Source organism: Macaca fascicularis, chromosome 16, assembly GCF_037993035.2.
Source record: "Macaca fascicularis isolate 582-1 chromosome 16, T2T-MFA8v1.1".
In the NCBI taxonomy this organism is placed as follows: domain Eukaryota; kingdom Metazoa; phylum Chordata; class Mammalia; order Primates; family Cercopithecidae; genus Macaca; species Macaca fascicularis.
In genome coordinates, this window is record NC_088390.1 from 41,404,598 (window position 1) to 41,432,541 (window position 27,944).

The 27,944-nt window shown below is 42.6% G+C and overlaps 1 protein-coding gene across 8 annotated transcripts in view; it reads right to left on the reverse strand.

Annotated features, from left to right (window-relative positions):
- The window catches only part of RFFL (ring finger and FYVE like domain containing E3 ubiquitin protein ligase), an 80,849-nt gene extending 57,651 nt beyond the window's left edge, over nt 1–23,198 (reverse strand). For all 8 annotated transcript variants that reach the window (XM_015438169.3, XM_005583443.4, XM_074019009.1 and 5 more), the window contains exon 1: nt 23,077–23,198. The gene's annotated coding sequence lies outside the window, so the exon portion shown is untranslated. The remainder of the gene's footprint in view (nt 1–23,076) is intronic.
- Between the last annotated feature and the right edge of the window lie 4,746 nt (nt 23,199–27,944).

The window sequence follows — 27,944 nt, forward strand, 5'->3', positions numbered from 1 at the left end:
CATTTTCACACCTGGATGCAATACAAGGGGCTTAATGGAATTTTTATGGCTAAAAATTAAAGTTCACTTGACTCAACAGAATAGTCAAATAAAACAAAGGAGAAAACCTCCCCCAAGGAACAGGTTGAAAGTAGAGGCTTTTGACTTCCTGATGAGCCAATTTTGTCCAGAAATTCAAACCATGGGATGCTATAAAGCTCATATGTCTTGAGAGTGCCCAAATGTCAACTTATCGCCAGAGCATCAGCCAGTGCAGGCTTACTGTAACATTTGGAAGCACAAACCTGCTGTATACAATGGACTCTCCTGGGAGATGGAGGCTGTCACCATGGCAGAGATCATTCCGTCTTGGGGCCAGAAGGACCAGGCAGTCCCTTTAATCTTTAACAAGCCACTTTCACATTTAGATACAGGAACTGGCACTGCATGAGGCTCAACCTGCTTCACAGCACTTTGCTGCAAAACAACCCCCCAGTTGCATGAGGGCATGCTAACCCAGTCTGTCCCCACTGGTCCAGTTACCAGAATCTATTCTATAATGCAATTGTGAGTACTTTATTATCCACTATGGTATAATACTTCATAGCTCAGAAAAGGTATCCAATATCAAGAGGCTAGCAACTGCCTACCTCAGGCACAATGAAATACTAGGTTCCTGCATTAGTAATTGAAAAAGTAGCAAGCATGCAGGAAAGAATCCAGAGGGGTCAGGACCCAGCCTGAGGACCTGATGACAAGACTGGGAGAAAGGAAGTCAGCAAGAAGTTAGCAACATGACCAAACTGCTATCTTGGGCAGCTCATTTCAGAAACCCAGCAACAGAAATCTTCGAACCATTTGATAGGTATATAATTTTCTATATAAGGCTATTTCTTAGGTTTTTTTTGTTTTGCTTTTGTTTTTTTCCTTGAGCAGCCAATACAGAAGAAGGGCAGGGAAAAGACCCCTGTCATCAAATTCCATCACCTAAACTCTAATAGCCTCATAATGTAAGTGACTTAGCAGGCTCATGTCCTATTACTACCTCGCCCCAGTAACCATACTCTCAGAAAAAAGATTCTGTAATTCAACTCTGCAGATTACCTGAATTCAAAATATACCTCTGAATTCGTCTCTTCTCCTAATACACACACTCACATGCTCTGTCTCCCTGACACACATGCCCTGCCTCCAATAAGTCAAACTTCCTAAATGTCTACCCTGGTTTCCACTAATAATGCCCCAAGATTAACTTACCTTTGTTCATGTCCCCAAGTCTAGGGGGCCTTTGTCAACACGTGCTTCATCTTGAAGAGTGATTTCTAGCCAAGTAGATAAGATTACCTGTTCACCTACAGTTAATATTCAACCTGGTTTCTGCAGGCTATAGAAATAAAAGGATACAACTGCACAGCTTGAATGTCCCATCAACGTAATCAAAGTAATGGAAGAAGGAGAGAAGGCAGAAGGAGAGATTTCAAAATAAAGACTGAACTGTGCACTTCAGTAGTACTTAGGAAAACACTCCATCTGACTAAGCAGCTGATGAGTAGACAAATACCCAAAGGACTGTGCATTCTCTGAAGATTATTGTGCTCACAGTTCCCACTTCTCCCAAGGTTCTGCAAGAGATCACATCATAAAATCAGCCTTCCATTATTTATAATAAAGTGCATAGATGCATCCTAACATCCAGTATTCTACTGATTTACTCACAAACAAAGCTAAAACCTTATTTCAACTCAAACCCCTGTAACAAGGAAGAAAACGTATTTTCTTTAGGTCTTTCAAAGGTACCTCTCTCATCCCTTTTATAACAGAACAGACAAGGGTTGGAGAAAGGAACCCAAAGCTCCATCCCAGGTCCTAAATGCTTAAAAAAACTCACATTAAAAAAATGTCCCATAATACACTACCCATTTGAAAAAAAGCACTGTGAACAGCAGGGGGGAATATATATTTAGATATATATGATAGATACGCACATACACACCGAGAGAGGGAGAGAGATAACACGCATGTGCAAAAGAGCGAGCAAGCATGCACACATATACTTAACAAGTCTAAAACCATTTAATAACAGTTATTCCTAGTAGGAATGGGGATCTAACTTCTGCTTTATGCTACTTCAGCTGGTTTTGTTTTGTTTTGTTTTTCTGAGACGGTTCTCACTCTGTTGCCCACGCTGGAGTGCAGTGGTGTGATCACAGCTCACTGCAGCCTTGACCACCCTGGCTCAAGCAATCTCCCACCTCAGCCTCGCGAGTAGCTGAGATCACTGGTGCATGCCACCATGCCTGGCTAATTCTTTCATTATTTGTAGAGATGGGGTCTCAATATCTTTCCCAGACTGATCTCGAACACCTAGGCTCAAGCAATCCTCCTGTCTCGACCTCCCAAAGTGCTGAGATTATAGGTGTGAGCAGTTTAAGTTAATCGTATTAGAAATAAAGTACCTAAGACCATTTGATAATATAAACCAAAACAATTTGAAAAAGGTTTTAGGGCCTTTGGAAGCCAAATTTTGAGTACATTTAAAGCTACAGTCATGGAGGCAAATGTATAAAAAATTAACAAGAAATTCAGAGTTTTGAAATTGTATTATTTGTCTATGGGCAATACTGTACTAGGAGTGCTATGCTATCTATTGCTGGATAAAAAGAGTTCATCTAGGGCCTTGCTGTCAAGGAAACCATGGCAGGGGTGCTAAAAAGCCAGTCAGCAGACCATTGTGACACTGTATGGAGGCAGATTCATCCAGAGAGCTAAAAATACAACGCAAAAATCATCTATCTTGGTACCAGTACCATGCTGTTTTGGTTACTGTAGCCTTGTAGTATAGTTTGAAGTCAGGTAGCATGATGCCTCCAGCTTTGTTCTTTTGGCTTAGGATTGTCTTGACAACGCGGGGTCTTTTTTGGTTCCATATGAACTTTAAAGCAGTTTTTTCCAATTCTGTGAAGAAAGTCATTGGTAGCTTAATGGGGATGGCATTGAATCTATAAATTATCTTGGGCAGTATGGCCATTTTCACAATATTGATTCCTCCTATCCATGAGCATGGTATGTTCTTCCATTTGTTTGTGTCCTCTTTTATTTCACTGAGCAGTGGTTTGTAGTTCTCCTTGAAGAGGTCCTTTACATCTCCGGTAAGTTGGATTTCTAGGTATTTTATTCTCTTTGAAGCTATTGTGAATGGGAGTTCATTCAAGATTTGGCTCTCTGTTTGTCTGTTACTGGTGTATAAGAATGCTTGTGATTTTTGCACATTGATTTTGTATCCTGAAGGCTACAGTAACCAAAATAGCATGGTACTGGTAACAAAACAGAGATATAGACCAATGGAGCAGAACAGAGCCCTCAGAAATAATACCACACATCTACAGCCACCTGATCTTTGACACACCTGACAAAAACAAGAAACGCAGAAAGGATTCCCTGTTTAATAAATGGTGCTGGGAAAATTGGCTAGCCATAAGTAGAAAGCTGAAACTGGATCCTTTCCTTACTCCTTATACGAAAATTAATTCAAGATGGATTAGAGACTTAAATGTTAGACCTAAAACCATAAAAACCCTAGAAGAAAACCTAGGTAATACCATTCAGGACATAGGCATGGGCAAGGACTTCATGTCTAAAACACCAAAAGCAATGGCAACAAAAGCCAAAACTGACAAATGGGATCTAATTAAACTTAAGAGCTTCTGCACAGCAAAAGAAACTACCATCAGAGTGAACAGGCAACATACAGAATGGGAGAAAATTCTTGCAATCTACTCATCTGACAAAGGGCTAATATCCAGAACCTATAAAGAACTCAATCAAATTTACAAGAAAAAAACAAACAACCCCATCAAAAAGTGGGCAAAGGATATGAACAAACACTTCTCAAAAGAAGACATTCAAACAGCCAACAGACACATGAAAAAATGCTCATCATCACTCACTATCAGAGAAATGCAAATCAAAACCACAATGAGATACCATCTCACACCAGTTAGAATGGCAATCATTAAAAAATCAGGAAACGACAGGTGCTAGAGAGGATGTGGAGAAATAGGAACACTTTTACACTGTTGGTGGGACTGTAAACTAGTTCAACCATTGTAGAAAACAGTGTGGCGATTCCTCAAGGATCTAGAACTAGAAATACCATTTGACCCAGCCATCCCATTACTGGGGATATACCCAAAGGATTATAAATCATGCTGCTATAAAGACACATGCACACATATGTTTATTGCGGCACTATTCACAATAGCAAAGACTTGGAATCAACCCAAATGTCCATCAGTGACAGACTGGATTAAGAAAATGTGGCACATACACACCATGGAATACTATGCAGCCATAAAAAAGGATGAGTTCGTGTCCTTTGTAGGGACATGGATGCAGCTGGAAACCATCATTCTCAGCAAACTATCGCAAGAACAGAAAACCAAATACCACATGTTCTCACTCATAGGTGGGAACTGAACAATGAGATCACTTGGACACAGGAAGGGGAAGATCACACACCGGGTCCTATTGTGGGGAGGGGGGAGAGGGGAGGGATAGCATTAGGAGATATACCTAATGTAAATGACGAGTTAATGGGTGCAGCACACCAACATGGCACATGTATACATATGTAACAAACCTGCATGTTGTACACATGTACCCTAGAACTTAAAGTATAATAATTTAAATAAATAAATAAATAAATAAATAAATAAATAAAAACCTCCTATCTTTGTCAGTCAAATCAGTTTTACTAAGTAATCTGATGAACTTAAAAACCAGATATAACACCTATTAGAATGGCTAAAATTAAAAATGGTGGCCAGACACAGTGGCCCATGCCTGTATTCACAGCACTTTGGGAGGCCACGGCAGGTGAATTGCCTGAGGCCAGGAGTTTGAGACCAGCCTGGCCAACAGGGTGAAACCCAGTCTCTACTAAAAATACAAAAAATTAGCCAGGTATGGTGGCACGTGCCTGTAGTCCCAGCTACTCGGGAGGGTGAGGCAGGAGAATGGCTTGAACCTGGGAGGCAGAGGCTGCAGTGAGTCAAGATTATGCCACTGCACTCCAGCCTGGGCTATAGAGCAAGACTCCATCTAAAAAAAAAAAAAAAATTTAAAAATGATGACAATATCAAATGCTGGTGAGGATGCACAGAAACTGGCTCTCATATACTGCTGGTGAGACTGTAAAATGGTACAGCAACTCTGGAAAAGAATTTAGCAATTTTGGCCTGGTGCAGTGGCTCACACCTGTCATCCCAGCACTTTGGGAGGCTATCATGGGCAGATCACTTAAGGTCAGGAGTTCAAGACCAGCCTGGCCAACATGGTGAAACTCCGTCTCTACCAAAAATACAAAATTTGGTTGGTAGTGGTGGTGCACACCTGTAGTGGGAGGCCGAGGCAGGAGAATTGCTTGAACCCAGGAGGCAGAGGTTGCAGTGAGCTGAGATCACACCACTGCACTCCAGCCTGGGTAAAGGAGTCAGTGAGACTCTGTCTCAAAAAAAAAAAATAGTTTAGCAATTTCTTTGGAAAACTGAACATACACTTACCTTAAGAACCAGCAGTTTCATTCCTGGATGCTTAGCCCAAAGAAATTAAAACTTGGGTCCATACAAACACCTGTACACAAATGTTCATTATGGCTTCATCTGTAACAGCCCCAAACTGCTAACAACTAAAATGCCCTTCAGGTGAATAGTTAAACAGCCTGTGGTACATACACACCATGGAATACTACTCAGCGATAAAAGGAACAAACTATTGCTGCCACACAATAACTTGGATGGAGGGTGTGACACTAAGTGAAAAATGCTGGGTTCAAGACCAGCCTGGGAAACACAGTGAGACCCATCTCTACAAAAAATACATTCGAGGCTGGGCGCAGTGGCTCACACCTGTAATACCAGCATTTTGGGAGGCCAAGGCGGACAAATCACTTGAGCTCAGGAGTTCAAGACCAGCCTGGGCAACATGGTGAAACTGTCTCTACAAAAAATACAAAAATTAGGTGGGTGTGGTGGCGTGCACCTGTAGTCCCAGCTACTCAGGAGGCTGAAGTGGGAGGATGGCTTGAGCTAGGGAAGCAGAGGTTGCAGTAAGCTGAGATCACGCCACTGCACTCCAGCCTGGGCGGCAGAGTCAGACACTGTCTCGAAAAAATAAATAAAAATAAATAAATAAATAAATAAATAACAAGTTCCAATTGTTCTATGCGTATAAAAGTAAAAAACAAAAAACCCAGTCTTAAAAGGTCACATACTGGGTCACATATTGTTATGATTCCATTTCCATCATATTTCTAAAATGACAAAATTATAGAGATACCGAACAGATTACTGTTTGCCAGAGATTAGAACAGTAGGGAAAAAGGATATGCGTGATAATAAAGGAGTAGCACAAGGGGGATCTTTGTGGTGGTAGAAGAGTTACACAAATTCATACATGTGATAAAATGGCACAAAACTACACACACACACACACAAGCGCACACACACAGAGCACTGTGTCAGTTTCCTGGTTTTGATATTGTACTATGGTTAAATGAGACATAACCACTGGGAGAAAAATGGGTGAAGGGTACATGGGAACTGTGTAGTGTATTTGCAACTTCCTGTGAATCTTTAATTACCTAAAAATAAAGTATAAAAAAAAAAAAGTGGCCGGGCGTGGTGGCTCACGCCTGTAATCCCAGCACTTTGGGAGGCCGAGGCAGGTGGATCACCTGAGGTTGAGAGTTCAAGACCAGCCTCACCAATATGGAGAAACCTCGTCTCTACTAAAAATACAAAATTAGCCAGGCGTGGTAGTGTGCATCTGTAATCCCAGCTACTCAGGAGGCTGAGGCAGGAGAATCGCTTGAACCCGGGAGGCAGAGGTTGCAGTGAGCCGAGATTGTGCCATTTCACTCCAGCTTGAGCAACAAGAGTGAAACTCCATCTCAAAAAAAAAAAAAAGTGCAATTATTCAGTCAACTGTCCAGCCCCTATGGGGAACTAAAAAAGGTAAAAAGTTTATAATAAAGTATAGCATGTTTCGTACTCTTTTGCAGTCTCTACTATGCAGGAGAGATGATTATTTAAGCATAGATTGGTTGTTGGCCCAACTACCTGAAATATATTTAGGCACTACCTGTGCCCCATTCATCACAATTTTTTTATCAAGCCTCACCAAAGCCATGAGTAATGGGCCAGAAGGCTGCAGAAGTAACCAGTCCCGAATGAATGAACTCTCACTACAATTTTAGCTCAGCAGACAGTGCCTGCTATCAGAAACATCAAAAAACCACAGCAGTTAGACAAATAAGTTGTGAAAGATATGGTTTCCAGGTAAGATATGTGACAGGCTTCTTACTGCAAATAGTTTTTCTTACAAAAGAAGAAAGACTGGTGGGAGAGATGGTGGAAAAATGAAAATAATCCTTCTTCTATGATTCTCTGGGCCCATCTTCACAGGACTTCATATGTAGTGAAGGCAGAATATTTGTCTGAAGCACAGATAACCAGCTTTTACTTTCTACACTGACTCAGGCTTCTTACTGAAAATGGTATATCACCATTTATTCCACTAACATCGCTTACAAGATGAGGCCCTATGGGGCACTAACATCTATGTATCATATGGAGAATTCAATTCATTGGGAAGGCCTATTGACAAACAGGAAGACCCCCACCCCCAACACACACACACACACAAAAATAAAAATAAAAAATAACCACCAGTGAACTCTTCTCTAACCCAATGCTTTATTTATTTAGCCAAATGTGCTTTTAAGGGAAACTGACTTAAATATCAAAAACATTTACAATTTTAGAATAAACTATAAAACATCCTTCAGCACTAGCAAAACTAAAACTAATAAACCAATTAACAAGTACTGCTAATATCATTTTTAAATCATATTCCACACAAGTAGGCCCATTAAAAAAGAATAGTTTTATGAATAAAAAACTATTTAAGAATTAAAAAGTGATGTTAGTGGAATAATGGTGAAACACCATTTTCAGTAAGAAGCCTGAGTCAGTGTAGAAAGTAAAAGCTGGTTATCTGGGCTTGAAGCAAATATTCTGCCTTCATTACATATGAAGTCCTGTGAAGATGGGCCCAGAGAATCATAGAAGAAGGATTGTTTTCATTTTTCCACCATCTCTCCCACCAGTCTTCTTCTTTTGTAAGAAAAACTATTTGCAGTAAGAAGCCTGTCACATATCTTACCTGGAAACCATATCTTTCACAACTTATTTGTCTAACTGCTGTGGTTTTTGGATGTTTCTGAGAGCAGGCACTGCTTGCTGAGCTAAAATTGTAGTGAGAGTTCATTCATTCTGGACTGGTTACTTCTGCAGCCCACATATTTGTAAAGACTTATTCAAAAGGTAATCATCCTGATGGAGTGTGAGGCAGCTGCCACCCAGTAGTTGACAGCTCAACATTTAAAGCTGGAATGCTTCAGTTTCAACACTGTGTGGCTTTGGGCCCCCTTTAATTTCTCTGTGCGGCATTTTCACATCTGTGGAACAGAGATAACACCTACACACCTCATAGGATGGTTCGGAGGATTAAACCTGTTAATACAGCAAAGTCCCTGGCACCTGGAGAGCACATAATAACTGTTGGTAATTTTCATAAAGGTAAACTATGGCACAAAGAGAAGTATCACACAGCAAAAGAAGTGCCAGTCTTTTGATAAGTCTTACACAAATTCTCCCATACTTTTAGACAAGAAGAAGCCTTCCCCTAACTGCCACTGAAGAATGCATACAATTTCATTCAGAAAAAGCATCATCTGACACAGTGGAATGAGGGAAACAAATCCTGCTGAGCATGCCCATTGCTTCCCTAGCTCCTGTGGCCAACACACAATTCTAATAGGAAACGGGATTGTTTGTAAAGACAGTTTTATAACATCTGTCACCAAACAACAGTGAAGTTCAAAGTGAAAATTCAAGATTTCACATAGCAGGCAGAGGGACTTTCAAAAACATCTATCCTCTCGCTCCTGTTCCCCATCCCTCTTTCCTAATCAAGGTTATAATAACCCAAGCCCTCTGTAAGCTGGCACACAAGCTAACAACATGTTACCCTGCTGAATAGTCATCAAGGAAGAAAGAAAGGCCCAGGGGGCTGCTACATTTCCATAAACCTCTCATCCTTAGTTAAAAAGGTAAATTTGTTCTAGAGATGCTTAAAGAAAAAACACTTGACTGTCATAACCTAGACACGTGCAATAGCTTTCTCCCATTTCTAGTTTTGTCAACTATTCAGGGAACCACCATCCACATTTTTGGAAACAGAAACAAATTGTTTCCAAAAGTGTTAAGCAGTGCTTGTCCAAAGGCCCCCATATAGCTAGTAATTTAGACAGCTGTGTTAGGAGCCACAGAAGCTGCATTTTCTAACCAGTATTGCTTGTGAACAATTGAAACTTTCTCCAGTGCAAAGTCCATACACAGGAAGCAGTGTTCTCCAAAAACATTCAAACAGTTTCATTATTGTTTAACTACCAAAATAACAGCTCCAATAATCTATCAAGTTTGACATTTCACCCAGCTAAGCAATTAAACCAGAACGAAAAGCATGCATGGAGAGATTTGCCCGCCTGCTCCAAATCAACACTAATTTTGACATTATAACCACAAAAACTAATAATGCATCCTCGTAGACTATTCACAAAAGGCTTCTAAAAAGCAAACACAAAAGTGTCTCAAAGAAATTGCACACCCCTAAATTTTATTTTCTGTCTCCCATCTTTAAGCATCTCAACTCTGAGTTAAGTTACAGGCCAAGAAGTTAGAAACTCCTTTGCAGTATTTAGTCAAAAGAGGGGAATATGCCTCCCAATACAACTACCCAATGCAAATTCTATCATTTATCCTTTTTTTTTTTTTTTTTTTTTGGAGACAGGTCTCCCAGGTTGGAGTGCAGCGGCACGATCTTGGCTCACTGCAATCTCTGCCCCCTATGTTGAAGGGATTCTCCTGCCTCAGCCTCTGGAGTAGCTGGGACTACAGGCTCGTGCCACCACACCGGCTAATTTTTGTATTTTTAGTAGAGATGGAGTTTCACCATGTTGGCCAGGCTGGTCTTGAATTCCTGACCTCAAGTGATCCACCCACCTCAGGCTTCCCAAAGTGTTGGGATTATAGGCATGAGCCACCACGCCTGGCCTCAATTTACTCTTAAATATACTAAAGCTTGGCTACTGTGGACACATTGCCTATAGGGTAGCCCTGCTCTGCAAGGAGCAGTAATTTTAAAAATAATAGTAAAAAAGCCAAGCGTGGTGACTCATGCCTGTAACTGCAGCACTTTGGGAGGCCAAGGCGGGTGGATCACCTGAGTTCGGGAGTTCAGGACCAGCCTGACCAACATGAAGAAACCCCATCTCCTAAAAATACAAAATTAGCCGGGTATGGTGGCGCATGCCTATAATCCCAGCTACTCAGGAGGCTGAGGCAGGAGAATTGCTTGAACTTGGGAGGTGGAGGTTGTGGTGAGCCAAAATGGCACCATTGCACTCTACCCTGGGCAACAAGAATGAAACTCCATCTCAAATAATAATAATCATAAAAACAGTAACAGAAACAAGATGATGAATGGAACATCATCATTTGGAAAGTGTCACAATAAGACACAACAAGGCCTAACACCTTCAGAAGTCGACCTGTGGCAAATGTGGCTATGCTGCCAAGCGCAAGAGGAAGTATAACTGGAGTGCCAAGGCTAAAAGACAAAATACCACTGGAACTGGTCAAATGAGGCACTTAAAAGTTGTATGCAGCAGATTCAGGCATGGATTCTGTGAAAGAACACCACCTAAACCCAAGAGGGTAGCTGCTGCGGCATCCAGTTTATCTTCAGAATTTCAACAAACAGTCATGCAATAAATGTTCTAGTTTAAAAAAAAATTAATTAAATATATTAAAGGTAAATGTTCCTTAACTAATCCCTAAGTATTATCAACTTTGGTTCTGACCTAGGAAATCACTAAGTCATGAAACTTCTCTCCCCAGGTAGGAATGGGAGTTATCAGATGGTAGCTTGAGTTACAGGTGGGATGAGGAAGAAAATGATCAAGGACCTCTGATATCAAGTTCCTAAGATGTCCTAAGAACCACCTAGAATAATGCTATTCAAAGTGTGTATGTGTCAGACTGCGGGAGGCCCATTCATGTCAAGGTAAACACAGAAAATCACAGTAAGCATTTAGAAACTTTTCCAGCACTTGACATTGCTGTGACATCCAAGCGCATGATTTTTCTGGTGATTCATTTTTCTTGTACTTTACAAAATTATTGGTTGGCAACAGATTAGGAGTGGAGGGAAACCCTTATAAAGCTGGTCCTTCGCCACAGATAGTTTAAGAAGCACAATCTTCTCACACTATGAAGTGCCAATTCAGTCATTATTGTTCTGAAGGAATCAAAGTACTTTTGCCCTCATTATCTTATAGCTTCTGATTTAAAGGCAATTAGATAAACCAGCAAGGAGGCACCATGGTATAATCCAAGCTTGATCAACCCATGGCCTCTGGGCCCAACAAAAATTCATAAACTTTCATCAGCTATCATTACTGTCAGTGTATTTTATGTGTGGCCCAAGACAATTCTTCTTTCAGTGTGGCCCAGGGAGGCCAAAAGATTGCACACTCCGGACTATAATCTAATGGAAAGAGCGCCAATCCACAGTAGTCAGCCAACCTAACTTCTGGTTTGCAAGAGCCAAATAACTAACTGAATATCCTAGGTAAGTCTGAGTCTCTTGACTGTTCTGCACTTTAAATTCCTCCTCTGCAAAATAATAGCAATTCTCAATCTTTTTTTTTTTTTTAATGTGTGGTTCTTTCTCACAGAAATTCTTTCTCCAAGTGGGGTCTGCAGATAAGCTACATCAGAATCCCACATCTCTATCCCAAACACTTTGATTCTGTAGGACTGGGCTAGGAACCAGGAATCTAATTTTTACAAGCACCTAGGAGATTTTTGATCCATACTAAAATTTAAGATCTATTGCAGTAAGCATATAACCTTACCAAAGACTTTAGGAAAAAAAAAAAGTCACAATTTGTATGTAATCTCCAATAAAGAAGTTATTTGATTTTTATTATTTTTTTCTGGAGACAGGGTCTCACTCTGTTGCCCACGCTAGAGTACAGTTGTGCAACCAAAGTTCATAACCTCAAACTCCTGGACTCAAGCAATCCTCCCAGCTCAGACTCCTGAGTAGCTGAGACTGCAGACGCACACCACCTCATCTGGCTAATTGTATGTATTTTTTTGGAGACAAGGTTTTGCTATGTTGCCCAGGCTGGCCTTGATCTCCTGGACTCAAGTGATCTGCCTGCCTTGGCCTCCCAAAGTGCCAGAATTACAGGCATGAGCCACCACGCCCGGCCCAGAAAACACATTTTAATATGCTTTCATAATATGTGTAATATACATAACAGCAAATTTCCATTTTTCCCCATCTTAAAAAGTGATAGGCCAGGTGCAGAGGCTCACACCTGTAATCCCAGCACTTATCCCAACACTTTGGGAGGCCGAGGCAGACAGATCGCTTTAGGTCAGGAGTTCGACACCAGCCTGGCCAACATAATGAAACTCCATCTCTACAAAAATTACAAAAATTAGCTGGATGTGGTGGCGTGCATCTGTGGTCCCAGCTACTCGGGAGGCTGAGATGGGAGAATCACATGAATCCAGGAGGCAGAGGTTGCAGTGAGCCAAGATGGCACCACTGCATTCCAGCCTGGGTGACAGACTCTCAAAAAAAAAAAAAAAAAAGTGATGTTTGATAGGGAAGGATCAACTGTATATCAAAACGCACAAACATTTAACCAGTGGCATCAAAAACTGCTTTCCTGACATGATATTCAGAACTCGAATATGGTATATCGATCCCTCCCAAATAAAACTAGAGGCTTATTTTTATGTTTGTGTTCCTGGGATTACAGGCATGCACTACCATGCCATGCCTGGCAAATTTTTGTATTTTTAGTAGAGATGAGGGTTTCACCCTGCTGGCCAGGCTGATCTCAAACTCCTGAACCCAAGTGATCCACCCACCTTAGCCTCCCAAAGTGCTGGGATTACAGGCGTGAGCCATCGCCCGACCTGTTTGTGTTGCTTCTAAAATGACAATAAAAGGAGAAAGATTTCAGTCTGCTTTGTGCTAGCATTTCCACAAATAACAATGCAGTTATAGATAGCCTGTATCTCAAATAAAAACCAAATTAGTTAGTAATTGCCAACATATTTTCCTTTTTAATACTGCTTTTGGGTAGTGCAAGAGACATGTTGATGTGCTGTGGAGAAGATTTTATCAAGTAAATGCAATTCAGGAATCTGATGAAGATCATCTAGAGGTGGAGCTGCAGAACTACTATCATTTTAATGTCCCCCATTAATTGGTGGGTTCACAGTCACTATTCCTCAAGCTGCTGGTCTCTAACTGTGTCAACATTTCAGAGTTGGGAAACACTGAACTAGATCAATGGGAGTGGTGGCGATGATTCAGAATCATCTGAAGTGCTAGATTCAACCATATGGCCAAGGGTACACAGGAAGGTGGAATGCCCTTTGACAAGCTGAGAATATTCTAACATCCCTCTTCCCACCCTCTCAGTAAACAATGGCTAAGGTATACTTTAGCTCTGGCATAGAATGATTATGCAAACTCTTCCATCAGTATATGGTAAGTAGACAAACATAAGAGAATGTGAAAGATTAGGAATTTTCCACTGTGGACTGGGAAAGTCCTCATCTCCTAAATTATTCCTTCCCACTCCTGCTTGCACATAATTTTAGCCCCTAACTGTTCCTCTCCACCCCTTGATAAAAATCCAGATTCCTCAAACTAGCTGAATTTCAGCGGACCTACTCCTGCTAAGGCTAGAAAACACTCCTTCCTCTCTCCCCAAATTAGAACATTCCTTTGCCCAGCATTTTAGAATAAAGCATATGCTCTGGTTGATCTTCCACACCATATAAAATAATAATTAGCATAGTGAAGACGGTACAATCCAACCCAACTGCAATTGGTTATGCATCTACCGACGCAAGACCTAGAAGAGGGTTGGAAGTCGATAGAGGATGAAGTTTGGTTATTTCTCAGGCAGATATCTTAATCATTACGAAAGTAAAAAAGCATGGGAGGATTAGCAGAAAATGCAGATGCAGAGGGTAGGGCACATAGTTTCTTGTATGTTTTAGGATAAAATACACTGATTCAATTGCCCTAAGACCATACACATGTGATCAGTACCAAGACTGGAAAGATTTTCCAAAGCAAATGCACAGTAAAACAAGAAGAGGGTGAGGTGGGAGACGAGGATGCACGATTTACTTAAGTAAAGCTTTTTTTTCCTTTCAAATCTTTTAACATAATCCAGCAGCTGCAAATAAACAACGGTGTTGATTACTAATAAGTTGCATTTAACCACTCAGAAGCCAGCAGAGCCTCCACTTGGCCTAACTTCCTGTAAGTTTCAAGATGACTAGGCATCATTTCTTTAAAAAGGATCAAGACAGTTAAAACGTTTCAGCAGATCATACTGGCTGGAAGTAGTTCAGATCCATGTGGATTTCCCCTACTCTTAGAACTAGCCACTGGTAGAAACAAGTGATTGTCCCAGGGAACACTCCACAACCCGGAGATAATGAAAACATATTTTTATCTGCAATTCTAGAAAAGGCATGTGAACATGAAAACAGAAGATGTAGGTTTAACTGTAGCATTGCAGAGCAGCAGCTTTAAAAAGTCAGATAACATTAGCTCAACAAAATCATATACCGAAGTGTGCTCAAATTCAAATTCAGCACATGGCAGTAGTAGCAGCTGAAAAACGCTGCTGAGAGAGCAAGAAGGTTTTGCTGTCTTTTTAGAGGAGAGGACAATGAAGAAATTACCAGACCAAGGTCACTTTTCAACCTAAAACAAAGGGGGGTTAGTAGCTTTAACAGAGATAAAAACCTGTGTAGGTCATAACTCCATGAAATCAGCAGCCTAGTGAATGTCTCTCCAAGAACCTTGTAGGAAATTAAGTGTGGATTTGAGTAATTAAACATAAAGTCTTCTTGAGAGTAACTTCAATTCCTGAAGGCTAAAGCCATTTCTGTGAAACATACAGAAAAATTATGAGGCGGATTTACCAGGCATCACATCACAGCCTTTCTACTTTCACATCAGGTTAGAAATACAATGATCTAAAAAGAACAGAACGATTTGGGAGTTGTTCATTCTCTAGTCTTTGCAAAAATTCACGTGCTAGTGTAACTGTAATACACTTAGGAGTTTCCAAAAATAACACACATTTCCTCAAAAGAGAGGTAGAAAAAAATAATCTCTGGGTAAAAGGTCAAACATTGTCTCTTCTGAATGCTTAAACAGCCAATTATGTGTCTAATACATTAATTCTATAAAGAGAGAGAGACTATTACGGGAAAGTTGAATAAGACATCTTGAAAAATGTACCCTGGGGCCTAAGTCCATTCAACTGACAGTAAAATCACCCCTCAAAAAATCAGTTTTATGGAACATCTAGTACTTTAATTTTCCAGCTGCCAACAGAAATATATAAGGAACAGAAATTAAACTAGTTATGGCAGCAGTGCAGTGAACAAAACTTTAATTGTATTACACACTAGTTAGACATTTGCCAAACAATACAAAGGCCCCTAAGGGTAGAAACTTCTTTAGAATATAAATGATTCCCAATCAATGTGACAGAAATTAGTCTGTTTAGGCAGTAAACAGATTCATGATTTAGATGTAAAAATTCAACTGACATCATATTTCAATATAGAAAATAAATATATAAGAAATTCATCTCTAAAATGGCTTTAAATCACTGTGATTTACATATGCTGTATCATTAATAGGCCCTTTAAGCTGGTATTGTACTAATCAGCTTTTTTAACATCCTGTCCACAAAAGAGCTTATTCATTTAGCTAGGAGACAGGTGTTAGCAACCAGAAACCTCTTTTAGCCTCGAGTTCCAGGGACTGGGCCTGTGTCTATGATGATGATTGGCAAGTCGAAAGGAAGGGCAGCTTTAAAGAGGGAAAAGGAGGAGAGAGGGAACGAGAAACAAAGACCAAAAGGGAGAAAAGAAGATAATGAAAGAAATGGATGTCAGGTGCTACTTAATGGGGCCACCCTCAAAGGCTCCTAGCCTAATCTGGGCTACCGTCCAAATACAGATGGCAGAATTTGGGTAATGTTATTCATTTATTCCTGTAGATAGTAACTCTGGGCACATGCCAACACTCCACTCATTCTAAAAAATTGTTTAAAGTGTTGCTAATTGTCCTGTGACTCATTCTTCTTACCCATATTCTCTGGTTCTTAACTTTAGTCCTCACTCTTTCATACATTTTCTAAAAGAGCTGACTGAGTAAATATTCCTGGAAAAAGATACAGAGAAAGCTGGATTTAGAAAAGCATCTTAAGTCTACAGAATAAAAATTGTGTGAGGAAGTGGGAGAAGGGACGTTTATTGAGTTGCCTACAATGTACAAAAAACATATTTTTCTCTCTTTTAATCCTCCTATGCATATTTTCCCCCTTTTAATCCACATAACAATCCTACCATGTATTTTCATCTTGCAGATGAAAAAAATGAAGCTCACAGACGTTAAGTAATTTGCCTATGGTAGCACAGCCAGGAAGTGGGGGAGTCAGAGTTCAAAACCAGGCTTGTCTATTCCCTAACGTATCTAGTGCCTGAATCTGTTTTAAATCAGATGGTTCTATATTTCAGCAATTATTCTTCCTCCCATGAACTCAACACACAGCTGACGACTAAATTTTATTAACTATTTGTTAAGCACCTATTATTTTCAATAAAGGCTTCAGCTGTATAGAAATAAAACAGGCAAACTGACTTCATTCTAAAATTCGACATACAGAGAATTCCCAGGCATCTCTCCCATCCAACACTGATTATCATAACTAGATTCAACTACCTATTCAGACTTCTAGTTGTTTCCACATTATCATTCATTTGTCCACTCATAAGATAAAGGAAGCTACTTTCACCAAAAACCCTCCCTCATGACTCCTGATAATACAGCAGAGGGGGCCTCACTGTAAAGTAATTTACATAAAAGTTATAAAAGCTCTTTGTTATCTGTCATGACTAGGAAATGGGCTATTCTAGCAAATCAAACATCCTGGATAGCATAATGATTCTATTAGAGGGACTACCAATTTATAAGGAATTTCAATGTGCATAATAATTTCAATCTAAAAATTAAAAAAAGGGGGACCAGGCACGGTGGCTCACACCTGTAATCCCAACACTTTGGGAGGCTGAGGTGGGCAGATCACTTGAGGTCAGTAGTGTGAGACCGGCACATCCCTACTAAAAATACAAAAATCAGCTGGATGTGGTGGCACACATCTGTAGTCCCAGCTACTTGGGAGGCTGAGGCAGGAGAACTGCTTGAATGCAGGAGGCAGAGGTTGCAGTGAGCCGAGATCACACCACTGCACTTCAGCCTGAGTGACAGAGCTGTCACAAAAAAAAGAAAGAAAGAAAGAAAAGGGAAGAAAAGTGAACCCCAAGTTTCAAAGTTCCATGGGGCTTGATGTACAGGAGATAATGCCCCCCCAACCTTAAAAAGACTATCAATGCAAAAAACAGTGGTTCCCAAACTTGACTGCACATTAAAAGCACTTGAGAACCCAGGCGCAGTGGCTCAATGGCTCAAGTCTGTAATCCCAGCACTTTGGGAGGTCGAGGCAGGCAGACCACCTGAGGTCAGGAGTTTGACACCAGCCTGGCCAACAGGGTGAAACTTCACCTCTGCTAAAAATACAAAAATTAGCCAGGCACAGTGGCAGGTGCCTGTAATCCCAGCTACTCGGGAGACGGAGGCAGGAGAATCACTTGAACCCAGGAGGCAGAGGTTGCGGTGAGCCGAGATCATGCCACTCACTCTAGCCTGGGTGACAGAGCGAGACTCCATCTCAAAAAAATAAATAAATAAAAAGCACTTGGGGAGCTTTCTGAAAATACTAGATGCAAGGGAGATTTATTTAAGCTAGCTTCCAGCCGGATGCAGTGGCTCACGCCTGTAATCCCAACACTTTGGGAGGCCAAGGCGGGCAGATCACCTGAGGTCAAGAGTTTGAGACCAGCCTGGTCAACACAGTAAAATCCCATCTCTACAAAAAATACAAAAATTAGCCAGGTGTGGTGACACGCATCTGTGGTCCCAGCTACTTGGGTGGCTGAGGCAAGCGAATCACTTGAACCTGGGAGGCGGAGGTTACAGTGAGCCGAGATCATATCACTGCACTCCAGCCTGGATGACAGAGCTGAGACCGTCTCAAAAATAAACACATAGGCTGGGCATAGTGATTCACATCTATAATCCCAGCACTTTGGGAGGCTGAGGTGGGCGGATTGCATGAGGTCAGGAGTTCAAGATCAGCCTGGCCAATGTGGTAAAACCCCTCTCTACTAAAAATGCAAAAATTAGCTGGGTGTGGTGGTGGGCGCCTGTAATCCCAGCTACTCCGGAGGCTGAGGTAGGAGAATTGCTTGAACCAGGAGACACAGGTTGCAGTGGGCCGAGATTGTGCCACTGCACTCCAGCCTGAGTGACAGAGCAAGACTCCGTCTCAAAATAAAATAAAATAAAATAAAATAAAAATAACAAAAATAAAAGGTCCATGGGGTATGGCCTCATACTAGTAATAATAAATTATAAAATTGAAAAAATAAAAGGTAGTTCCCTGGTCATCACTTACCCACCCGATCGAAATCTCCAGGAAGTGGGGCTGGGAAAACTGCATTTTTAAAGAATCTCGGTCAGTGACTCAGCAGTAAATCACCAGGTACCTCATCTTTCAAGGAGTGGCTAGCTTTTAGGAATTCCTTACAATAAAACATGCTCAAAAGGCTAAAGCTGCACTGAACACAATGTGACCTGTCTTTGATGATTCAGGAGACTTCAGGATCTCCCATTACCACTAAGTTATCATTCACTACCAGTTCTAGTGCCTGCACTAACAAAATCAGTACGGTAAAGTTAATAAAGACTTTCTATTAGTAGAAAGCAGGAAAAAACAGTTTTTGTTTTATTACCAGATTCAAAAATCTGGTTTTACTCCAGAGGAAATGCAGGGTTTTTTTGTTGTTGTTGTTTTTGAGATGGAGTTTCGCTCTTGTTGCCCAGGTTGTAGCACAGTGGTGCGATCTCGGTTCACTGCAACCTCCGTCTCCCAGGTTCAAGTGATTCTCCTGCCTCAGTCTCTCAAGTAGCTGGAATTACAGGCATGCACCACCATGCCCGGCTAATTTTGTGTTTTAATAGAAAAGGGGTTTCACCATATTGGTCAGGCTGGTCTCTAACTCCTGATCTCAGGTGATCACCCGCCTCTGCCTCCCAAAGTGCTGAGATTACAGGAGTGAGCCACCACGCCCAGCCAAAATGCAGATTTTATGCTTTAAAAATTAAACTGTTTAAAAACATGCAGGACTCTTTTAACCAACTGCTGAGCTTCACTTCAGAATGTTAACAGGTCCAAATACAATACAAATGTGGAATATTCACCCTGCATACGAAAAGCAAAGGAGGAACTTCATGACAGTCTTAATGAAGAGAAAGGATAATGGGTTTAAACTAAGACTGGCATAACAGGATTAGATATGACCGCTGTCCTCACCATGGCAGCTGTTAAATCTTGGAAACAGGGAGGGCACAGGTCTTTAAATACATGAAGCCAATTCCTACCTACCTGAGATGACTTTTATGTGAGATATAATAGGATACCCTACTAAGAGCCAAATTAGTTTTACTATTTTAAAACTGCATAACTAAAACCAAACACCGCATGTTCTCACTCATAGGTGGGAACTGAACAATGAGATCACTTGGACTCGGGAAGGGGAACATCACACACTGGGGCCTATCACGGGGAGGGGGGAGGGGGGAGGGATTGCATTGGGAGTTATACCTGATGTAAATGACGAGTTGATGGGTGCTGACGAGTTGATTGGTGCAGCACACCAACATGGCACAAGTATACATATGTAACAAACCTGCACGTTATGCACATGTACCCTAGAACTTAAAGTATAATAATAATAAAAAAATTTTTTTTTTTTAAACTGCATAACTAATATAAAGTCACAAAATAAAAAGTTGATCAGATACTTCCCTATGAAAGAACCAGGAGTCTGTTTGTATATGAAAAGATTTAGGCTGGGCATGGTGGCTCACACCCATAATCCCAGCACTTTGGGATGCCGAGGCTGGAGGATCGCTTGAGTTCAAGGAGTTTGAGACCAGCCTGGGCAACATGGCAAAACCCTGTCTCCACCAAAAACACAGAAATTAGCTGGGCATAGTGACGCACACCTGTGGTCCCAGGTACTTGGGAGGCTAAGGTAAGAGGATTGCTTGAGCCCAGGTGGCGAGGCTGCATTGAGCTGAGATCATTCCATGGCACTCCAGCATGGGTGACAAGAGTGAGACCCCATCTCAATTAAAAAAAAAAAAAAAAAAAAAGGCTGTATTTACAATTGGGAAAATCTTTCTTACACAAACACCAAATAACCATTACCAATAACCAGAAGTGAAACAAAAATAACGAGTAATCGTCATCAAACCAGTACCATTACCAAACAACAATAATGAAGCAGCTCCTCGCTTGAGACTTCACCAACAGCAATTTAAACTATGTGTTCTCATTAAACTCTAATACCTTAATTCTGTTATTGTATTAACAAGTTACGAGATTCTAAGGTATAGAGGTTAAATCTTTCCTCCAAAAAAATAAACACTATGGCTAGTACAAGTTTGATATAAAAGTCTCTATCATTAAAACAGTGGCAGTATTAAAGGTTCTATGACAAGAATAAAAAATCAAGGTGGAATTAGTCCCCCTAACAACTACTTAGGTTTAAGAGGTGTTTTCAGAAAGTCTTAGGCTTGACACTCATAGAGATGGGTGTGACTGTATTTAAATCACAACGCACATGTAATTAGAAAAGAAATTGTGCCCTTTTTTGTTATTGTTGCTGTTTGTCTTCTTAAGTGCTGGTCACTAAAAATGCCTTTTCCACAACCCTTAAGAGGTGTTCCAGCCTGGCGAGGTGGCTCATATCTGTAATCTCAGAACTTGGGGAAGCCGAGGCAGGAGGATCGCTTGAGCCCAGCTCATGACCAACCACACGGCAAAACCTCGTCTCTACAGAAAATACAGAAACTAGCTGGGTGTGGTTGCCCGTGCCTGAGATCCCAGCTACTCAAGAGGCTGAGAAGGGAGAGTCACCTAAGCCTAGGAGGTCAAGGCTGCAGTAAGCCATGATTACCCCACTGCACGCCAGTCTGAGTGACAGAGTGAGACTCTGCCTCCAAAAAAAAAAGGTGTTCCTATTAGATGGTACCAAGCAGAGATATGTCAACTGGGTTGGTCATGAGAGAAGGTTTGAAAGAAATTGATTTTTAAGGTTTCTGAGAAGAGCTTTCTTTTTTTGTGCATGTTATTTTGGCAGCTAAACTGGTCAACTTAGATAGTTACAACCCTTGATCCCAATGAAAACAAGATATCACAACTGTCTACCTGATCAATATGAAAGTTTTTGATGGGCATTAAAATCACTGTGAGATTACATGAACATTTTCTTCAATCACAATCAAGATATTAGCCCTGCCACATCAATCTGAAATTGTTATGAAAATATACCCAAATATTTTCAAACTTAAGAATACCTCTAAATAAACTGTTAACTTATGAACTGTACTCTAAAATTCAGAATTAAGAAATATACAATAAAAGTTCAGAAACCTTTGCCATCATCTACTTCCTTGAATGTGAAAGAGAATGCAATCAGGGAAAAGGATAAAGAAGTTGTCAAACCTGAAATCCCCTGAACAGAAAGGAATTGTCACCGCTAGGCTGCAGCCCTAGAACTCTGTACACGAATTCAGCCCAGTACCTTGTCTCCTGCCTACTCCTATTCCTAGAAGAATGGTATAATAAATGGGCAGCCCAGCCCACATTTCAGTAAATTGAACTGTCACTGGGAGAATAAGGCACCCCAAACAGTTGCAGCGACAGTGGTAACAGGAAGTCTCTCTGTCCTCCAAACCAATAATCAAAGGGATACATAAGGAACTTACTGCTTTCTTAGAAGGCCACATGCACCCCAGGATGTTTGCTCATCACGTCACTTTGGCCTTTAACCAGGGAGCAAAGTGACAGTTGTGGGTAAAACCCTATTTCCAAGCTAACCATTATCCTTCCTTATGGTAGACTAGGGGGTGCACAGGACACTCTTGATTACACAAGCACTTTTTTTTCTCCCTAGAACAAATGACAGACCAACAAAAAGGAGAAAATATGCTGTTGTTTATCTCTTCTGCCAGCCTGAACTCAAGCTCTGAGCAGACGTGCCAGCGGAGGCTCTGGCTCCCCTGGTTCGCCAGACTTCCCCATGTCTGGTCAAATGTCTCCTGGGCAGCCGGCTGAAGAGAGGCCCCATTTCCCTCTCGGTCTTGACCGCTGCCGCACAGTGGCGACCTCACACACATCGCGAACAGAGGACAACTCCCAAGCGAGGGAACAGTGGACCCTGGGGGGAGAGCCGCATTCCCAAACTTCATCAAACCTCCAAACTCCAAACCTCCCTCCTCCAGCCACCTCCGTCTAAGACGGAGGTAGGGACGAGCTGGTTCCTTCAAAGGGGTAAGCAGGCCGCCGCGGACATGCCTCAGTTTCCTTTGCCGTACAAAGAGAGATCTTTTCCCCACAAGCCAACTAGACCTGCCGGTCTGCAGGGCACCTGGGGATAATCGAGGACGCACGTCTCCTGTTACTGCCCCCACAGGTGAAACGCTTTCTTTGAGGGGACTTTTCAAAGGACAGGTGTGGGCTGCCCTGAAGGCGGGGACTTGCAGCCAGGAAAGGGCTTCCCCCCACCCCTGTAGGGCAGAGAGAGTCCCAGGCCGCGCCCCACACAGAGGAGGGGCCCCCAGACTACAGCCTGACGGCACCCAAGCCTACCCCTTCCCATCCTTCCCCAGCCGGGCGCCCTGCGGCCCCCAGCGCCTCCGCCGCCGCAGCCTCCTCACCTGCTGCGGCCGCCGGCCCGGCCGGCACCTGGGAGAGGAGGCGAGGGGAGGGGCCGGATCTCGGCCGCGGACGCCTCAGGCAGGGAGGCTGCGGACTCCGCCGCGGCGGCGTCTCTGGGGCTGAGGGGCACCCGGGGGCGGTCGCGACATCCTCACGGGCGGCCCCAGGAAGTCGGCCCCCCCACCCATTCCCAGCCGGCCCGGCCCGGCCGCTCCCGCCCCTCGCGCGGCCCCGCCCCTGACTCGGCCCCGCCCCCTCTCGGGAGCGCGCCTCCGCTCCCGCCGCGCCCGATCCACCATAGAGAAGAGCCAGGCGCGCAGCGGCCTCGAGCGCGGCCTCCTCTCGCGCCCCCTGGCGGAGCTGAGGCTCCTGGAGGCGGGGCCGGGCTGGCCGGAGCCGTGGGACCATAGGAGGCGTGGTTTCCCCGAAAGTCATGGTGTCGGCCGCTGCTGGTTACCTGGGTCACACAACTCTGCGGGAGGCGCCCAAGGGTCCAGGTCCACGTCTTAGCTGGGTCAAGACCCGGCTTGGTGACCTTGAGCGAGTCCCTCAACACCTCTGAACGCAGTTCATAAAACTTTGAAAGGTGCCTGACTTTCATGTCTTATTGACTCTGGTCAGTGCTATGAGCAGGCGATGGTTTCCCCCACTTCATGATTGGAGAAACCCAGGCCCACTAGGGGTTACGAGCTTATTCAGCGTCCCACAACTGGGAGGTATTAGAAGCCGGGTCTGTGGGACCTAAAAGCCCATGCTTGTCCCACTGACTCCAGCACTGCCCAGTCTAAACCCCTAGGACTAGCTACTTCCCCTCAGGAAGCTGAGGAAGCTGCTGAGGAAAGCTGTGGTAGAGTAAGAATGACTCAGCAAGGATCCACCCCTGCCCTTCACCCGTGCATCTTTCAGCAAGGTACCTAACCTTTACGAACTCTGGTTTTCTCACCCCAGAAACACAGGTTGGCGTGAGGATTTAGTGAGCACATGCATGTAGCTGTGCTTATTACTAAGTACAAACAGCAGGGCGGCCCAGGGGATGGTTAGCCAGCGTGGGCTACGATGCCTAGTCATGAACATAATATTAAGTTCTAATCCTTCTTTTAAATGGTGTCTAGTGACACAATTTTCTTAGGCTTTAGGTTCTATTGAGAACCCCCAGAGTTTTTCTGAGCAATTTGTATTTTCAAACAAGTAATATCGTAAGGAAAAGTGAAGTAAAAAATAAGATCATGAGCCAGGCGTGGTGGCTCATGCCTGTAATCCCAGCACTTTGGAAGGCTGAGGTGGGTGGATCACCTGACGTCAGGAGTTCGAGACCAGCCTGGCCAACATGGTGAAACCCCATCTCTATCAAAAACACAAAAATTAGCCAGGAATGGTGGCGGATGCCTGTAATCTCAGCTACTTGGAAGGCAGAGGTTGCAGTGAGTCAAGGTCACGCCATTGCACTCCAGCCTGGGCAACAAGGGTGAGACGGTGTCTCAATAATAATAACAATAATCTTACATATACATACCAGACTCTGTCACTTTACAAGTATTATTTCCAATCCTCACAACGCAGCAAACTACTATTATTCCCATGTTATCAATGAGGATCTACATATTAAGTAATTTACCCAAAGCCACATGGTTAGAAAAAGATGGAGCTGGAATGTATTGCTTTTTTTTTTTTTCTTTTTTCTTTCAACCAGAAGTGTCTTGAATACACGGAGCTGCAATTTATTTTTATTTTTTGAGACGGGGTCTCACTGTCACCCAGGCTGGAATGCAGTGGTGTGATCTCGGCTCATTGCAACCTCCGCCTCCCAGGTTCAAAGGATCCTCCCACCCTATAGGTGGGTCTACAGTCATCCGCTACCACGCCCGGCTAATTTGTTTATTTGTTTGCCTGTTTTTGGTAGAGACAGTTTCACCATGTTGGCCAGGCTGGTCTTAAACTCCTAACCTCAAGCGATCTGCCGCCTCGGCCTCCCAAAGTGCTGGGATTACAGGGATGAGCCACTGCACCCCAACAAGCTGGAATTTAAAACCGATTTTTTCAATCACCTGGAATGCATGGAAAGACTGACCTGCTAAAGGCCTCCCACATCCGAATTAAATGTACCCATCGTTTTCCTTCCTGGCTGTTTTTGTAACTTACCCTGATGCAATTCTGTCTTGTCTGCTTCTCTCCAAGTCTCTATTTCCACCCCTACCCTCCAAAGGCATTTATTATCTCCTCCTTTCCCTCTAATTCCTTTTCCCTAGATATGCCAGGACCTTGTCCATCCTCTCAATTCTGAAATAGATTCCTAGCTGTGATGAAGGCACAGCATTTTCCACCACATCACTCTTTCTCTTGATAGAAATCATAGTTATAGAAAGTTAATAGGTCCAGGCCAGTCGCAGTGGCTCATGCCTCTAATCCCAGCACTTTGGAAGACCTGATCACTTGAGGTCAGGAGTTTGAGACCAGCCTGGCCAATGTAGTGAAACCCCGTCTCTACTAAAAATAACAATAATTGGGCCAGGTGCAGTGGCTCACGCCTGTAATCCCAGCACTTTGGGAGGCCAAGGCGGGCGGATCACGAGGTCAGGAGATCGAGACCATCCTGGCTAACACGGTGAAACCCCGTCTACACTAAAAATACAAAAAATTAGCCGGTTGTGGTGGCAGGCACTTGTAGTCCCAGCTACTTGGGAGGCTAAGGCAGGAGAATGGTGTGAACCCGGGAGGCGGACCTTGCAGTGAGCCGAGATCGCGCCATTGCACTCCAGCCTGGGTGACAGAGCGAGACTCTGTCTCAAAAATAAATAAATAAATAAATAATAAAATAACAAAAATTAACCAGGCATGGTGGCATACACCTATAATCCCAGCTACTCGGGAGGCTGAGGCAGGAGAACCACTTGAACTCAGGAGATGGAGGCTGCAGTGAACCGAGATCATGCCACTGCACTCCAGCCTGGGTGACAGAGTAAGGCTCTATCTCAAAAAAAAAAAAAAAAAAAGTTAATAGGTCCAGAACAAGGGTGGGGTGAGACCTGGAGATGTCCTTTTGTAAACTTAGTTTACAACCTGAAGGTTCAGTTCTGAAAGGGGGTGCACATAATCCACCAATCGGATCCAATAATTGAAGTCTAGATTCATGACATCCTGTGGAAATCATTTTTTTCTGGGCCTTCTGGTCCATATTACAAGCAAATCATTGGAATGCTACTAAATAATGTGCATATCACTGCAGCACAGAGGCCTCCGAGCTGCGTTTACCCACGCTCCTCCTTTCTGCACCTTAGGCATTACCACCATCACTATTTTTCATCTTTATCATGCCCTTCCACAGAGGCATTCAATAATGTACCCATTGTGCAAGTAATCTGAAATCCTTTTCGGCAAGCAATAGTATTTAATACTGATAAAACACTAATTTGTCTACCAAGTGACATATTTATAGGAGCTGTTTATTTGGATATATTTTTATTATTTCTCCTCATTTGCTAAGTACTTTCCAATACATATTTATGAAGCACAGGCCTTTCCCTAAACAGTAGTGAAAAAATAAATCATACTATTTCTTTTATTAGTAGCAGCATGGCTTGGAAGTCCTAGTGCCCTGATTTTAGTTACTTCTAGCAAGAGCTGGAAGAATTAATAGTGACTGACCACCTACTATGTGCCAGATTCTCTGTGAAAGGCACTTTACATAAATTATCTGTTTAATTCCCCTGAGACATATATTTTACCAACAAAGAAAATGTAATTCCCCTGCAACATACACTTTACCAGTAGGACGGAGACATTACCTTGTCTAAGTAATTCGGCCAGAAAGGGACTAGCAGGGTTTTGAACTTAGATCTTTTTCCTGATTCCAAAATCCCAAATCACCATTCACCATTTCACCATTCCATTTCGCCCTACCGACTTCTCTGGACCTAATAGCTTCTGTTTTTGAGAGAGGATGCGTAGGTTACTGAGAATGGAACAGTTAGAGATAAACATACACAGGGTGCTAACCCTAGTTTTTCTAAGAGAGGTTACCCTTCAAGGAATTTACTCCCTAAGAAATCAATGGAAGGATGTTGCCCAAAGAGAAGAGCCAGTACTAGCGCTTGATCCATTCCTGAAGACAGAACTGGCTTCATTGTTTGCAAGAAACAGTGCAAAATATGGGACCCTTGTTTAAAAATTAAGAATTTCAAGATGGCAACAGCAGAGCATTAAACTAAGTGCAGGGCCCTGCTAAGCATGGGGCCCTGTGTGACTGCACTGGTCATATCACCATGTAGCTGGGCCTGCCTGGACAGAAGAAAGCTGTCATCAGTACCTCCCATGTATCATAAGCTTCATAATATGAGATTGAGTGCCTATGTCATGCCTGGAAAACTATCCAGTGTTTTACATAAGCTACATGATCCTAAAACAACTCTATGAAACAGATGTTATTTTTCCCATTTCACAGTGGATGAAACTAAGATTTAAAGAGACTGTTATTCATCCAATGTTATACGGCAAGTAAATGTCAAAGCTAGGACCAAGTTAGTTGAGATCTAAAAAATCCTGTTCCTTGACTTTGTATCTTTGTCAGCACAGGCCCATTATTTTCCTACAAAACTCAAACTTAAGCTGAGGCTATTAGGCCAAAAACTACAGAGAGGCCAAGGAAGACCAGAGATTCAAGGGCTACTCAAAAAGTCAAACTTGTGCAGCAGCTGAAGTGCAGCCGTACAGATCCAGGGCATGAGGACCTGGCAGAGAGAACTCCATCATTCATGGTAAATGTCATGGCCAATACCCAGACTCCTCCAAGACTGAAGGGAAACCCAGTGAGGTGCTTGATAAAGAGCGGCTACATGGAACCTGAGGCATCTAACTCAGTAAAATATTGTAA